The following is a 13535-nucleotide window of genomic DNA, read 5'->3' as shown; positions in this document are numbered from 1 at the left end:
CAGTGTTGACAGAAACGGGCTAATATGGTCATACTTCCTAGTTCTAGTAAGAACTCTAGCTGCTGCGTTTTGGACCAGCTGTAGTTTGTTTAACAGCAGAACAACCACCCAGTAGAGCATTACAGTAATCTAGCCTTGAGGTCATGAACACATGAACTAAATGTTCCACATTTGTCATTGAGAGCATATGTCGTAGTTTAAATATATTTTTAAGATGGAAGAATGCGGTTTTACAGATGCTAGAAACATGGCTTTCAAATATAATAATATTTGAAAGCCATGCACTTGTGTTACCAGTAAAAAGTGTTACCAGTAAAAAGTGGCCTACATTATTTTAAATGTATCTATCAGCTTCAGAATCATGAATATTTTTATTCTGGTATCAACATTGTCCTGTGCATTGGGTTACCAGCACCAAGTCCAAGCCTATTCATTTCCACCCCCAATGTAATACTAAATTTAGCATTTTAAATCAAAAGGTAATAATTTGTTAACCTTTTACCATATGTCTTAAAGTATCGCAAAAATACTGTATGGTGAGTTCAGTATCGTGATATGCATTGAATCGTGACATGAGGGTATTGTTACATCCCTAATAATAACTATACATTTTTAATACTCATTCTAATTCTGATAATAGGGAAGTCCACAGCACAGCTATAACGATAACGTCAAAGAGGAACTATACCGTTGGAATCACTTTTAGAATTTTTTTTTTCCAGCTGATGGAACACTGACAGCCAATCAAAATACACCAGAGTCTAAAACGGCAAACGGCATAAAACAAAACTGCAGTGCACTTACAATAAACCAAATGTTATTATGTGTCGTGACGTGTGGGCGAAGCTAATGTAGATACTGTTATAGTGATTGTTCTCTGTGTGAACGGGCCTTAAAGGGTTAGTTCACCCTAAAATGAAAATTATGTCATTAATTGCTCACCCTCATGTCGTTCCACACCCGTAAGACCTTCGTTCATCTTGGCAACACAAATTAAGATATTTTTGATGAAATGTACTAAAGACATTGTAAAAACAGTCAATGTGACTGCAGTGGTTCAACCTTAATTTTATGAAGCGACGAGAATACTTCGTGTGCGCCAAAAACAAAACAAAAATAATTACTTTATTCAACAATATCCTCTCTTCTGTGTCATTCTCATACTTTTTTTGCGCTCGGCGCTTCCAGGTTCTACGTCAGAACGCCGACTCATTATTGGCCGGCTCTTGCGTCAGCATCACACGCATGTGTCATGCTGCTCACGTGTGCAGCTTTGGCCAATACTGAGCCAGCATTCAGACGTAAACACTGAAGCCTTCACTGTGCTTACTGTGGCAGCTACGTAAGGATAATGACATGGAAAAGAAGATGTTGTTGAATTAAATTATTTTCGTTTTGTTTTTGCGCACAAAAAGTATTTATAAAATTAAGGTTGAACCACTGCAGTTATGTCGACTGTTTTAACAATGTCTTTATTACCTTTCTGGACCTGAAAGTGTTGATTATATTGCTGTCTATGGATGAGTCATATACCTCTCGGATTCATCAAAAAATTATCTTAATTTAAACCTTGCAAAACGTACATTAACTAAAGAGTTAAAAAAACAGGAAGTGTTAACTTAGTTCTAGAATGCGGTTATCATTACCCTCGTACCCTGTAATGAAACTGTGAGATTTGAAGAAGAGGAGCGTAAAGCATGTTTAGCACAATTCCTGAAGGTTTGTGTGCAGGAGTTATAATTTTTAAGATTCAAAGAGTTTTGCCTGGCCTACTCTCAATGTTTTTCCATTTATTGACTGAGGGGCTTTTCTGGGGAGTTGACTGTCTACGTTTTTTAATCTTTTGGCTTTCGTGTGCATTCCAAGCGTTTGAAGAGATAACAAGTTACGTCGTATCAGGGAGGAAGTGCACCTAGTTATTTGGAAAGCTTTGAGAGAAATCTACTGAAGCTGATGTTTTCTTTCTTACTTCCAGCTGCAGCGTTTATCACTTTGGATGATTGTTATGTGTTTATGTTTATTTCAGGTGATCCAGCAGCGTGAGCATTAACAGGCGGTGTGGTCTCAGGCTCCCAGCAGGTAAGTCTAAATAAAGCTCATTCCCACAGCGAGTCCTCCAATTGAACCTTGACTCACAACACCTTTTCATTCAGCGCACAGCGAGACGTGCCCTCAGGGTACGACCTTTTGAGATGCTTTTAGATTGGAATGTTTTCAGAGGCTAAAAGTGAAAATGCTGTAATGTTTTGAAATGTTGACTTTATTCAATATATGCAAATGAGATTATATGCATATAAAAATTTACATCAGCTTATTAAATATGCATTATAGTCTGTCACAAATAAAAAGTAGTCGTCGATTGATATGGGTTTTTAACCCTTAAATGCATGATGTTTCGCCAATCATTCTTACATATTCGGGTCTTTATCAACCCGGATCAATATCTAACACGGAAGGATCTCTACCTGTCGCGATAATATAAAACTCCTCTGATATTAGAGTAACAATTACAGAAGAATAAAATAAAGCATATTTTGTTACCTTTTGGAGCTTGAAAGGGCTCGGTTTGAGTGGATGTTTTATGCCATCATCACTGTCCTCATCAGTAAATTCAGCAAATAATAGGCTAGTTTTATGTTTGAGGTCACGAACATGAGCCCATTCGCGATCTCAAACATATTCTCAAAACTATATAATTTTCAACATCTTCAAAATCAATATTTTGATTGCTAACAGCTTCACCAGATCCATCCAGTAAGTTACAGTCATATTTGATTGCGTTCAGTACTTGCTCTGCAGTAAATCGCTGAGCCATTTCATGTTTCTCTTATTATTTAGTTTTCTGTCTGAATGAGTCATCACTTCAGCATTGTGTATCAGACATTGCCACCTTAGTGCAATTCACCTTTATTCCATATCTAAGATTCAATTATTGTTGTGCAGAAAAAATATACGTACACTCATACACACCTCGGGTCGTAAGCGACCCTATACAATTTTTACAAAAAATGAATACAAAAATAGAAATTCTTTTATAATTTTATGATTTTTTTCTTGTTATATTCTTTATAATAACTTGATTGAGGAATATCAAGAAGGTTGATGTCTAACTTTAAAAAATTAATGAGGAGGAGGGTAGTGAATGAGGTATGCATTTAAGGGTTAATGGCCTTTGCCAATATCAATATGAGAACAAGGTTGTTTAAAAATAAATAGAAATTAAATTATTTTAATTTAAATACAATATGTGCTCAAAATTTACCACAAATATGAAAACAGAAATTTTTCCGTTAACAAAATTGTCACTAGATTTTAAATGTCAATTTTTTGGGGGGTTGGCATTTTTTGACCACAGTAATTTTAGCAAAATGGGCGAACAGGCAGGTGCCGATAATCTCGAAACGGTCAAATATTGGCTAATATATTGGTATATGACTTGTCAATATTGATATAAAATCAATCATAAATAAATTATAAATCATGTTATTTATTACTTAAAATTCTTTCTGAAAGTTTAGAAGTTGTAAAATATTGTGGAAAGTTGTAAAATTTTTGCCAACTTTTGTAAAATGGTTGGTCAAGTGGTGTTTTGGGCCTTTTTCTGAGTAAATGACATGGATGTAGTCACGACGACCTGGCGAGACATTTTACAGTCCTGGAGCAGGAATCGCTGACGGCTGTAATGACCACAAACCCAAAACCGGCAGCTTACAGCTTCCCTTCTCTGTTGCAGTCTCTCTCTTTTTCTGAGCTCTTGTGATTAATTTAACATCGCTGCAGTTCTTCCCGGTTCTTCGGCCACTAAGAGAGAGAGTGATGACGGTGCGTCCCTGAGCATTAGCGTGCTTTACGGGACTGTTGGGAGAGCCCTCAGAAACGAGGTTTAAAATGCTTGGATTACACTTCCTGAGTGATTTCTGACGTCTGGGAAATGCAACTGAAGCCCTGTAGATTTACTAGTTAGGTTTGCTGGGCTTTAGTGGCATAAAATATAAACGTAGACAGTTGACTTGAGGCAAAGGCGAGGTGGTTTTTGTTTTTGAGTTTCCCTAAATCTCTTCTTAGGGTCAATAACTTAATTTGAAGTGTTGTTTTGGGGTGCTTTTGTGAAGAGACAGAGGAGTTCTTGTCTCTTGATCAGTCTTTTTGCTTCTTGGACTCTTGTTGCAATGATGTTGCAATTCAGGGGCATTTGAGGACACAGACAGGGAATGATGGGCAAACGAACGGTGTGTGTGCAGTCGCTCTATTCAAAGTAGCCTCCACTCGTGTTGCTAAGTATGAAAAGTTTATACATGATGTGCATGTTCAGTGCACAAATGATGTCTAGAGGACATACTAAATGTTCTTTTTGTTTATTTTAGTTGTCTACCAGGCAAAAATCTTACATTTGATTACTCAGTAATAGCATACCTCTCATCAACTCATCAGTGTTTTTGGTTGTTTTTTTGGTTGTTTTTTTTTTTTTTTAAATTCAAGGATTTTCCATAATTTCAAATTATTTTAGTCACCGCAAATTATTCCTGATTAATAATTTAATAGCTTTATTGTTACTGGTCAGATATAAATGTAAAATAAATATTCATACAAAACAATAACAGCCAAAATGTGGCCCTCAATAATCATTAGAGAAATTGGTAATTTAATTAAGAACTCAAACATCAACATGTGGATAAATTGTTTAAATTTGCATTTTGTTAATCAAAATGACTAAAAATCTAATCAAATGAATGACTAAAAACAGAGACGAAGTAAGCAAACTGAAAATGCAGTATTAAGTTTATTAATCACTACATTAGACACAAGATAATTTTTAATGGACAAAAACATTCATCAGTAATCACTTTATTTTTTATTTTAATTAATATTTTATTTTAATCATTGAGTCACATTTGGGCTCCCGTATAAAACATGCCACCTTGCTGATTTGGCAAAGATAGATTTCTGCATTTCAGATTATTACTCCATTTTGCTCCATTGTTTCTGTATTTTTGGTATTTTCCGATTGGTCTTTTTTACTCTGGATAGACTCTGGAGTCATTGCATGAAAGTCATTTTCAGTATTCTTTTGGTTTTTTATGATGGTCTGTGGTATGTTTATGATTGTGAAGTCATCTGTGATCCTTTCCACACTATTGGTGTAATGATCTGTCGCCGAGGTCTTAGTCTCGCTTTACTTGCTGTATGTGATTTTTGGCTAAACCCACTTAATGCGACAGCTCTAATCAGGGTTACTGGTAAAGTGGATTTGGGTCGTGTTGTTATCATAATCCCATAAATCATAGTTCAGTTTAAGCAATGTGGATTTTGATGTGAAAAAGCATGCTGGGACTATAGAGAGCTGTTTTGGATGATTTGTTCACCGTTTTCCTCAGATTCTAAAGCAATGACGCATAATGAGCAATTGTTTGAGTCCAAAATGACTCTGTGTCTTTCTCTGCCTCTCTTTCTTTCTCTGCCTCTGACACAATTTCACGTGTTTTATATGTTAATGAAAGGTGAATAATGTCTTGAGAGCAGTCCAACAATTCACATAATTTTTACATCTTTGAACGACAAACAAACACCGATTTCTGTCTGCAAACCCCTTTAACCGAGCACATCAGAGTCTCATTGGCTGTTCTCTGCTGCCTCATTCTCTGGCTGGACTGCAGAAAACGTCCCAAATGGCTCCTCAAGCCTACACTTTCCTCCCTAGCCCCTCTCCTCCCTTCTTTTCTGTCTCTTTTGCTCTTTTTCACTGCACACGCATACACAAAACCCCTCTGAGCACTGATATCCCTCCCCACCTCCGTTATGATGTCATTTGTGCATTAGTTTGGGAGTTTAAACAGACAGGGTATGAAAGTATTTTACCATGCTACTAAAGTCAGAAACTGGACATTCTGTCCAAACTGAGTGAAGTTGCGAGTTAAATCCTTTGAACTCATAATTTTGTATGTGAAACTGAAAGATTTTTGGTAAGGTAAAAGTAAAATTTTAAGATATTTGGCAGGGTTGGAACTTTACCTTATCTTAATGAGTCAGTGATTAGCTGAATTAGTTAAAAATGTACTTGATTTTTTACCTGATTTTTCTGAGTACAATATATTTTTATGCTTGTTTAGAGTATAGTGCATTTACTTTAGCAACATGCTAACACCTAAAGACCCTGATATACTTTAAGCATAATCGAAGAACAAACTCATGTGAAGTTTTTTTCCGAACAAAATCAGGCCGAAACAAAATTCTTTGGAGCTCATTTCTGAAGTTCATAACAGCTTGACAAGCAAACTTTCCAGAAAAATTGACTCTGGACGGTAAACACTTTTTCAATGTGGTAAAATGTTGTACCTTGAGGAAGGCTGCTTGTCTGCTTAAACGAAAAATGAGTGTGCAGTTATAATGTCTTTTATTTATATAAGTTCATTTCTTTATTTGCACATCCAAAAGGTTTGCATTTGTTTAAAGGTGCCCTCGAATTAAAAATTTAAGTTCAGTACATGGAAAAGACATACATTGAGTTTCAAACCCCATTGCTTCTCTTTCTTATGTAAATCACATTTGTTTAAAAGACTTCCGGAAAACACGCGGATCTGAACATAACACCGACTGTTACGTAACAGTCGGGATCATTAATATGTATGACACCAATATTTGCATATATGCCAGCTCATGTTCGAGCATTAGACAAGGAAAGGCAGTATTAACGTCTGGATCTGTGCACAGACTAGGTAAGCAAGCAAGAACAACAGCGAAAAATGGCAGATGGAGCAATAATAACTGACATGATCCATGATAGCATGATATTTTTAGTGATATTTGTAAATTGTCTTTCTAAATGTTTCATTAGCATGTTGCTAATGTACTGTTAAATGTGTTTAAAGTTACCATCGTTTCTTACTGTATTTATGGAGACAAGAGCCGTCGCTATTTTCATTTTTAAACACTTGCAGTCTGTATAATTCATAAACACAACTTCATTCTTTATAAATCTCTCCAACAGTGTAGAATTAGCCGTTAGCCACGGAGTATAGCCTCAAACTCATAGAGAATCAAATGTAAACATAAAAAAAAAATACTTTACTCACATGATACGATGTATGCACACAGCATGCATGACGAACATCTTGTAAAGATCCATTTGAGGGTTATATTAGCTGTGTGAACTTTGTAAATGCGCTGTAATATAGTCGAGAGCTCGTGAGCACACGATTTAAAGGGGCAGCGCGCTGAAATAATCAGTGTATAGTTAATGATGCCCCAAAATAGGCAGTTAAAAAAATGTATTTAAAAAAATCTATGGGGTATTTTGAGCTGAAACTTCACAGACACATTCAGGAGACACTTTAGACTTATATTACATTATGTGAAAAAGCATTCTTGGGCACCTTTAAGCTATTGCTCTATTTAAGAAACACTTTTGAACTACCATTGGTCCGTGGCGATTATGTAATAGGTAGGTGTGGCTCTGAGGCTCTGCCTTCTCCTTCTGTTCGGTCCATCGAGGTCAAATGCGAATAAAATATGAACAAAGTAAAAACAAATGTAAAAAGTGACATTGACTGTTTTTTTCGTGTTTAATACAGTAAAGCAGCCTTCTTTAAAGCAATATAAAACTATAAAACTACATGAATATTTATTTACTGCAATACTAATTTCTCGCTGGAAATGACATCAAAAGTGGAAAAAGTTGGTCAAAAACATACATTGACACACAAACTGACCACCAACCACAACTTTCAGACACCATCTTTATTTTTTAACTTAACTGTTAAATGGAACGCACAGGATTGTGGGATATCAAAGGCAGTGAAGGATACATCTATGCTGCCTTCAGAAATCGATCAGATGAAGGTATCTCAGAATACAAGAAAATGAAGCTAACTTTGGATTCAGACTTGCCTACATTGGAATGTGTCCTCCAATGGCAGCATTTTTGAACTTTTGGATGCAGCCAAAGCCTTTTAAAGTACTCTCCATTTGATAATGTGCATGAACACAGGCACTCGACACAAATGAGCACACGAGAAAGCTTCATCTTTTTCTAGATTGGGCTATTTATCCCCCTCACACAAATGATTGTCATTGCATTGCTATTGTTGTTGTGTCTCCAGTTACTGTTGTTGTTGTTTTGTTTTGTTTTTTTCATTTTTTCATGTACTTTTTCAACTATGAAACAGCCAGTGTTTCCAACTTGTGGACCAATTAATTAGTGCTAAAAACAAATTTCTCCATGAAATCAAAATTGACAATTATAATATATATTGTTTTAATGAAATATTGCAGTATGTATTATAAATGATTTGTCCATGCACATCATTTTTTTTTTAATTCATGTGCCCTTAATGTGCCCATAATCTTTAACCCATTTTAGCCCACCAGCAACTGTCGCAGTGTATAGTTGTCATTTTCAATATTTTTTTCTAGATGTTATCCATGTTTTATGTCTCCATGACATGCAAGAAAACAACCAAATAAAGGATTTCAAGAACAAAAAAAGGTATTCACTTCCTTCCTGTCACATGAGGCTATCAACTTCCTTCCCCTACTTCCAGGAAGCATGGCGAAGGCAAACCCTCCCAAAGAAACACAATTTTCATGTTACTAATAAATATTTTTTGTTGACATATATATCTACATAATCATGAAGGTCTCTAGAATCATCCAAACAAGACAAATCTTACAAGAGATCTATAGTTTTTGGCATACTTAGTCAAAAGGCCAAGCAGTAACTATAGTTGCTGGTGGGTAAATAACTTGTAAGTATATCATGGGGAAATGGGGTATACTGTGGATGGGTTAATAAATCAAGGTTATTAGTCTTTAGTGCTTTTTGCTTTCATAATATCCCATCTAAAACATGCACGCTAAAAAATAATGGGTTAAAAATAACCCAAGTTGGGTTGAAAATGGACAAACTCAGCAATTGGCTTGTTTTGTTGGGTTAAATGTTTGCCCAACATGCTGGGTAGTTTTTTTTTTTTAACTATTGTTTAAAAATTACTATATGGCTGACTTAAAATGAACCCAAAATAGATTGGAAATTAAAAATCAGACATAATTACTAGTATCCATTTAACTTATTAATAAATGCTTATGCATTAAACCTTAAATAAAGATTCATTTCCAACATACTTTCGGTTAATTTTAAGCAAGCAATACAGTAATTTTTAAACAATTGATGTGTTGAATAAAACTGTCCAGCAGGTTAAGCAAACATTTAACCCAACCGCTGGGTTAAAACAACCCAATTGCTAGGTTTGTCCATTTTTTTTTAACCCATCTTTTTGGGTTGTTTTTAACCCAGCATTTTTTTACAGTGTAACTTCACCCTGTAACTGACATCGCTATAAATAGAATAAAATTAATAAATCTGTCAAAAGGAGGAGAAGAGAGAGCAGTCTTTCCACAGCTCTACTGTCCCACCCCCATGTCCCGTGTAATTTTTTCTTCATTCTATTTATTTTTATTTATTTTCATTTAACTTTTTGATACACACTTCCCTGCTGGGTCAACTTAATGGCTGCACTTTGTTCTGCACTATGCTTCACCTCTTTAAGACGGGATTTGTTGTTTGTTGTTTTTTCATATTCAAGAGATTATAAGCTAGATGCAGCCTTTTTGGGTTTACATCGAACGTTCTTCGACTTTTATACATAATCTGTTTATGAATAAAGATTAATCTGTTGAAAGCAGTTATTTTGAGTTAGTTGCCAAATGTTCTCCTCCTAGTTAAATTTTACATGGAGGGGGTGCATACAACATATTTGCCCACCGGCAATAGTTGCCACATATTCAAATATGATTTTCAAGAGAAAAAAAAAGAAAAAGAAAAAACCTGGGGAAAATAAATGCAAAACATGTTCTCAACTTCCATTTTTTGACTTAAAGGGTTAGTTCACCCAAAAATGATTCTGAAAATCTTCGGAACACAAATTAAGATATTTTTGATGCAATCCGATGGCTCAGTGAGGCCTGAAATCACCAATCACTAGATATTTCTGAATAAAGTCGCTATTTTGTTATTTTTGGCGCACAACGAGTATTCTCATCTCTTTATAATAATAGTCACATGAACTGTTTTAAATATGTTTTTAGTAGCTTTCTGGGCATTGAAAAAGGGAATGTTATTGCTGGCGATGCAGGCCTTACTGAGCCATCAGATTTTATCAAAAATATCTTAATTTGTGTTCCGAAGATGAACGAAGGGTGTGGAACGACATGAGGGTGAGTCTTTTGGGTGAACTAACCCTTTAATGTAGACAGCTAGGCAATCTAGCTTTTGGAGTGGAGCCTGTGTCTTACATGGATAGATAAGATTGTAAAGCTGTTGATTTCTCTGCTCTGTGGTCTTGTAATGTAATAAGAGCCTGACTGCATAAAAGGACTCACTCCCACTCAATACAGTCTGTCGAGTGACTTCACTGCTCTAGAATGCAGAAAACACAGTTAAAACTCAGACACTCTGTATTGAGGGGTGGGATTATTGTGTGTGTGTGTGTGTGTGTGTGATTATCCAGTTGGGTGTTTCCTCACAGGCAGCAGCTGAGTTAACCATGATGGCTCATGGAACTGCGCTGCACCATTGCTCTGCTGCATGTAATTGCATGTACAGTATGTTTGCGTCTGTGTCTGTGTTTACCGAAGGCAACTTCAAAGGGCCCTTTAGGCAGTAAACCAAAGGTTGTTGCGCACTTACTGGAATTGATTTTCTGGAAGAAAAAAAAATGAAAGGTTGTGTTTGTCCGAGTAATCTGTAGTGATAGCAGTGATCAGTCATGAAAATGTTAATTGCATGAGTTGACGTCAAAACATGACAATTTGAGACTGTTTTCTTCAAAACAAAAAGTTGCATGGTAAATGATGTAAGCGTGTGAGTGCGGACCAGTTAGGTAGTGGGGAGGGGGGACATTCGCGCCAGGGCACGGTTACAAGGTGCATGGTGTGAGTACACCCTAAATCCCTACATTAAAAATGAAGATAATAATAAAGAAAACAAAAATACAAATTCAGTGTTAACAGAAAAGAGGAATGTTCTGCATGAACACACACATTCACTCTGGACACAGTGACCTGTTACTGTCATTTCTTTATCCTGTAAATGTGAGATGCTTTACAGATAAGGATATAACTGTAAAATTGTAAAACTGTAAGCTTAGGAAACATATCACATGCAGCACACTCATCTGTCAATGCTGCCTGACAGGGCAAGCAATGTCAAACATTATGCAAATGCATTAGCTTGAAACTTAAAATAAAGAATTCTCATGTTTTGGGCAGCTTGAATCACATACCTTTTTCCAACAGCATTTTTTTTTATTTTTTAGATAAATTTTGTCCATATAAATGTGCTATTTAGTGCTGAAATTTGACATGACTGTCAAAAATTTTTACGCGGACGGTGGGCAAATGCGACTAATCGATAATCCGTTGTCAGCGATTTCATCGAATATTATCAATTTTATCAATTAGTTGTTGCAGCCCTGTATGTAACACTGCACTTTTGCTCTTTTGATCTCGTAACATATGGGTCTACATTGCATCTCTGTTATCCCGAAACACGCAACACAACAAACACATCTCTAATCATGGCCTCCTCCATCCTCCAGTTGTCAACTTCAGTAAATGCAGAACTTATATGACGCTTCTGTCAGTCGCTTCAGAGTTCCTACTCCCGGTGCAAATGCAACCAGGAAATTGTCCTGTGCAGTGGGGGAAATTATTTCTCAGGAAACCACCCTGGTGGCTAGTTCCTATAACTACGTGGTGCGTAAGGGGCTAAAGTTCTGGTTTGACACCTAGCACTTTTCTCATACATTTCTGAGATCTCGTCCAGCACTGCAGATGAACTTTTGCCTTTAGCAGCTGAAATGAGTCATTGTATTCTTTTTTGTGTTTTTTTTTTTCAGCTAAATTTGAGCTTGTCTCACACGGTCCCCTCCCTGCCTGATCTGATACGTTGTGTATCCCCATCAACAGGCACATTGTGCTGGGTGCTGATCTAGTGTGCATTGATGCATTTGGCTTCTCTGGCTGGGCAACCAGGGCAGAGAGATGCTCAAAGGACTGTTTTATTGGTGCTCCCCCTCTCTGACACTTTCTTGATTGTTTGAGGTTGCCAGAGAAAGGTCAAAGCAACCTGCTCCCAACCTGCCGAGACCCCAGAAGCTCTCTGATATAAAACTGTGGTAAATTTACTCTCTCTATAATAGATTCACTCTGAAGCGATGTCCATCACCTTGTTTGTACTTTGAACCTTTTGCAACAGCCTTCACAAATCACAATGGAGCCTAATAATTATCTCAGATCTCAAACACAGAGTGTTTTATTACACATTTTCTGTCATCATCTGTGTCTTGGCACAGGAAACATAAATGACCATCGACTCGGTCCAGCCCCTTTAATCACCCTCAATGTTTCAGACTTATCGGCCCTGTCCAAAAATACTGTTTACCTAACACCAACCCTAAATCTGGCACAGAAACAGGAAAAGGCCTGTAAATATGGTTCTATTTAAAAAAAAAAAAAAAAAAAAACAAACAAAACTTTGCTTGCCAATAATAGAGGTTTCATAACCGTTTCTAGGGAAATTAAGTATAGGCGGCATCACAATCATACATCTTTAAAAGCTCATTTTTGTTTAGATGCCTGTAATTTATGTAATTTAAGTAGTAAGAATCCTAAACATTCTCAATACTAAGTTTGATGGTGATGAAGAGCTGCAAATTCTTCATGTTTAGTCAATGTCAGTGCAGTTATGTCTTTTTGTTTCATGTGGTATTTTGCAAGCCCACTAAAGACCCAAATCGTTGATATAATGCTTGAGTATGCAGTACACCACTTGTCGATTAAACTCTGATAGTGTTAAATGTAACATCATTGAAGTAAAATGTAACTTGATAAAGGTTGAACAAATTCTGCCTTTTGGATGCAGTCTAGATAGGAGCATAAAGTATGCACTGCTTGGGTGGCAGCCTGTGATTTCTTCCCATACATATCGAAGTGTACACTATAGGTCATGCGTGCTTGATGCCTGATTGCTTTTTATATGGCATTCACACTTCATTAACAAGTTGGCCAGTCAAATATGTCAGAGAGCACTATATTTTATAATTAATAAAGGCAAGATGTAGCTGTAGGCTACAGATTTGACTGTTAATTTTTAAAAGACTGTATGTCTATACCTTACAGCCTCATTTTCTTCTGCGTTAAATTCAGTCTGGTGTCTAACCTGACTAAGGTCTATAGATATGCAGCATGCTATTATCTAACTGCTAAATTTGGTTGCAGAATGTTGCTGCAATGTATAATGTGTGAATGTTTTTAATGTATTATTCATCCCCATGGAAAAGATTTTAAGTGTGGCCATTACTCAAGTAAACACATTTTACTTTTCCCTACAGCGTTATTTAAATTCTACTGAGCTGCTTATTCCTGGCTAATTTTTCATACACACATCTGGATGTTGACCTTTGTGAAATGCATCGAGCTCCTTTGAGTAAAGGAGTTGAGGGGAGTTGCAACTACAAATCTGTAATGTGTTGAAGATGCAC

The 13535-nt window shown here is 36.3% G+C and overlaps 1 protein-coding gene across 1 annotated transcript in view; it reads left to right on the top strand.

The window, feature by feature from the left end:
- add3a (adducin 3 (gamma) a) overlaps positions 1 to 13535 on the top strand; it is a 110148-nt gene that overhangs the window by 32208 nt on the left and 64405 nt on the right. Inside the window, exon 2 of the mRNA XM_067395915.1 lies at positions 2027 to 2079. The gene's annotated coding sequence lies outside the window, so the exon portion shown is untranslated. The remainder of the gene's footprint in view (positions 1 to 2026; positions 2080 to 13535) is intronic.

The sequence above is a fragment of the Chanodichthys erythropterus genome, chromosome 10, assembly GCF_024489055.1.
Source record: "Chanodichthys erythropterus isolate Z2021 chromosome 10, ASM2448905v1, whole genome shotgun sequence".
NCBI lineage: Eukaryota > Metazoa > Chordata > Actinopteri > Cypriniformes > Xenocyprididae > Chanodichthys > Chanodichthys erythropterus.
The sequence above is the reverse complement of the archived record's forward strand: the minus strand, read 5'-3'. Positions and strand labels throughout refer to the sequence as shown.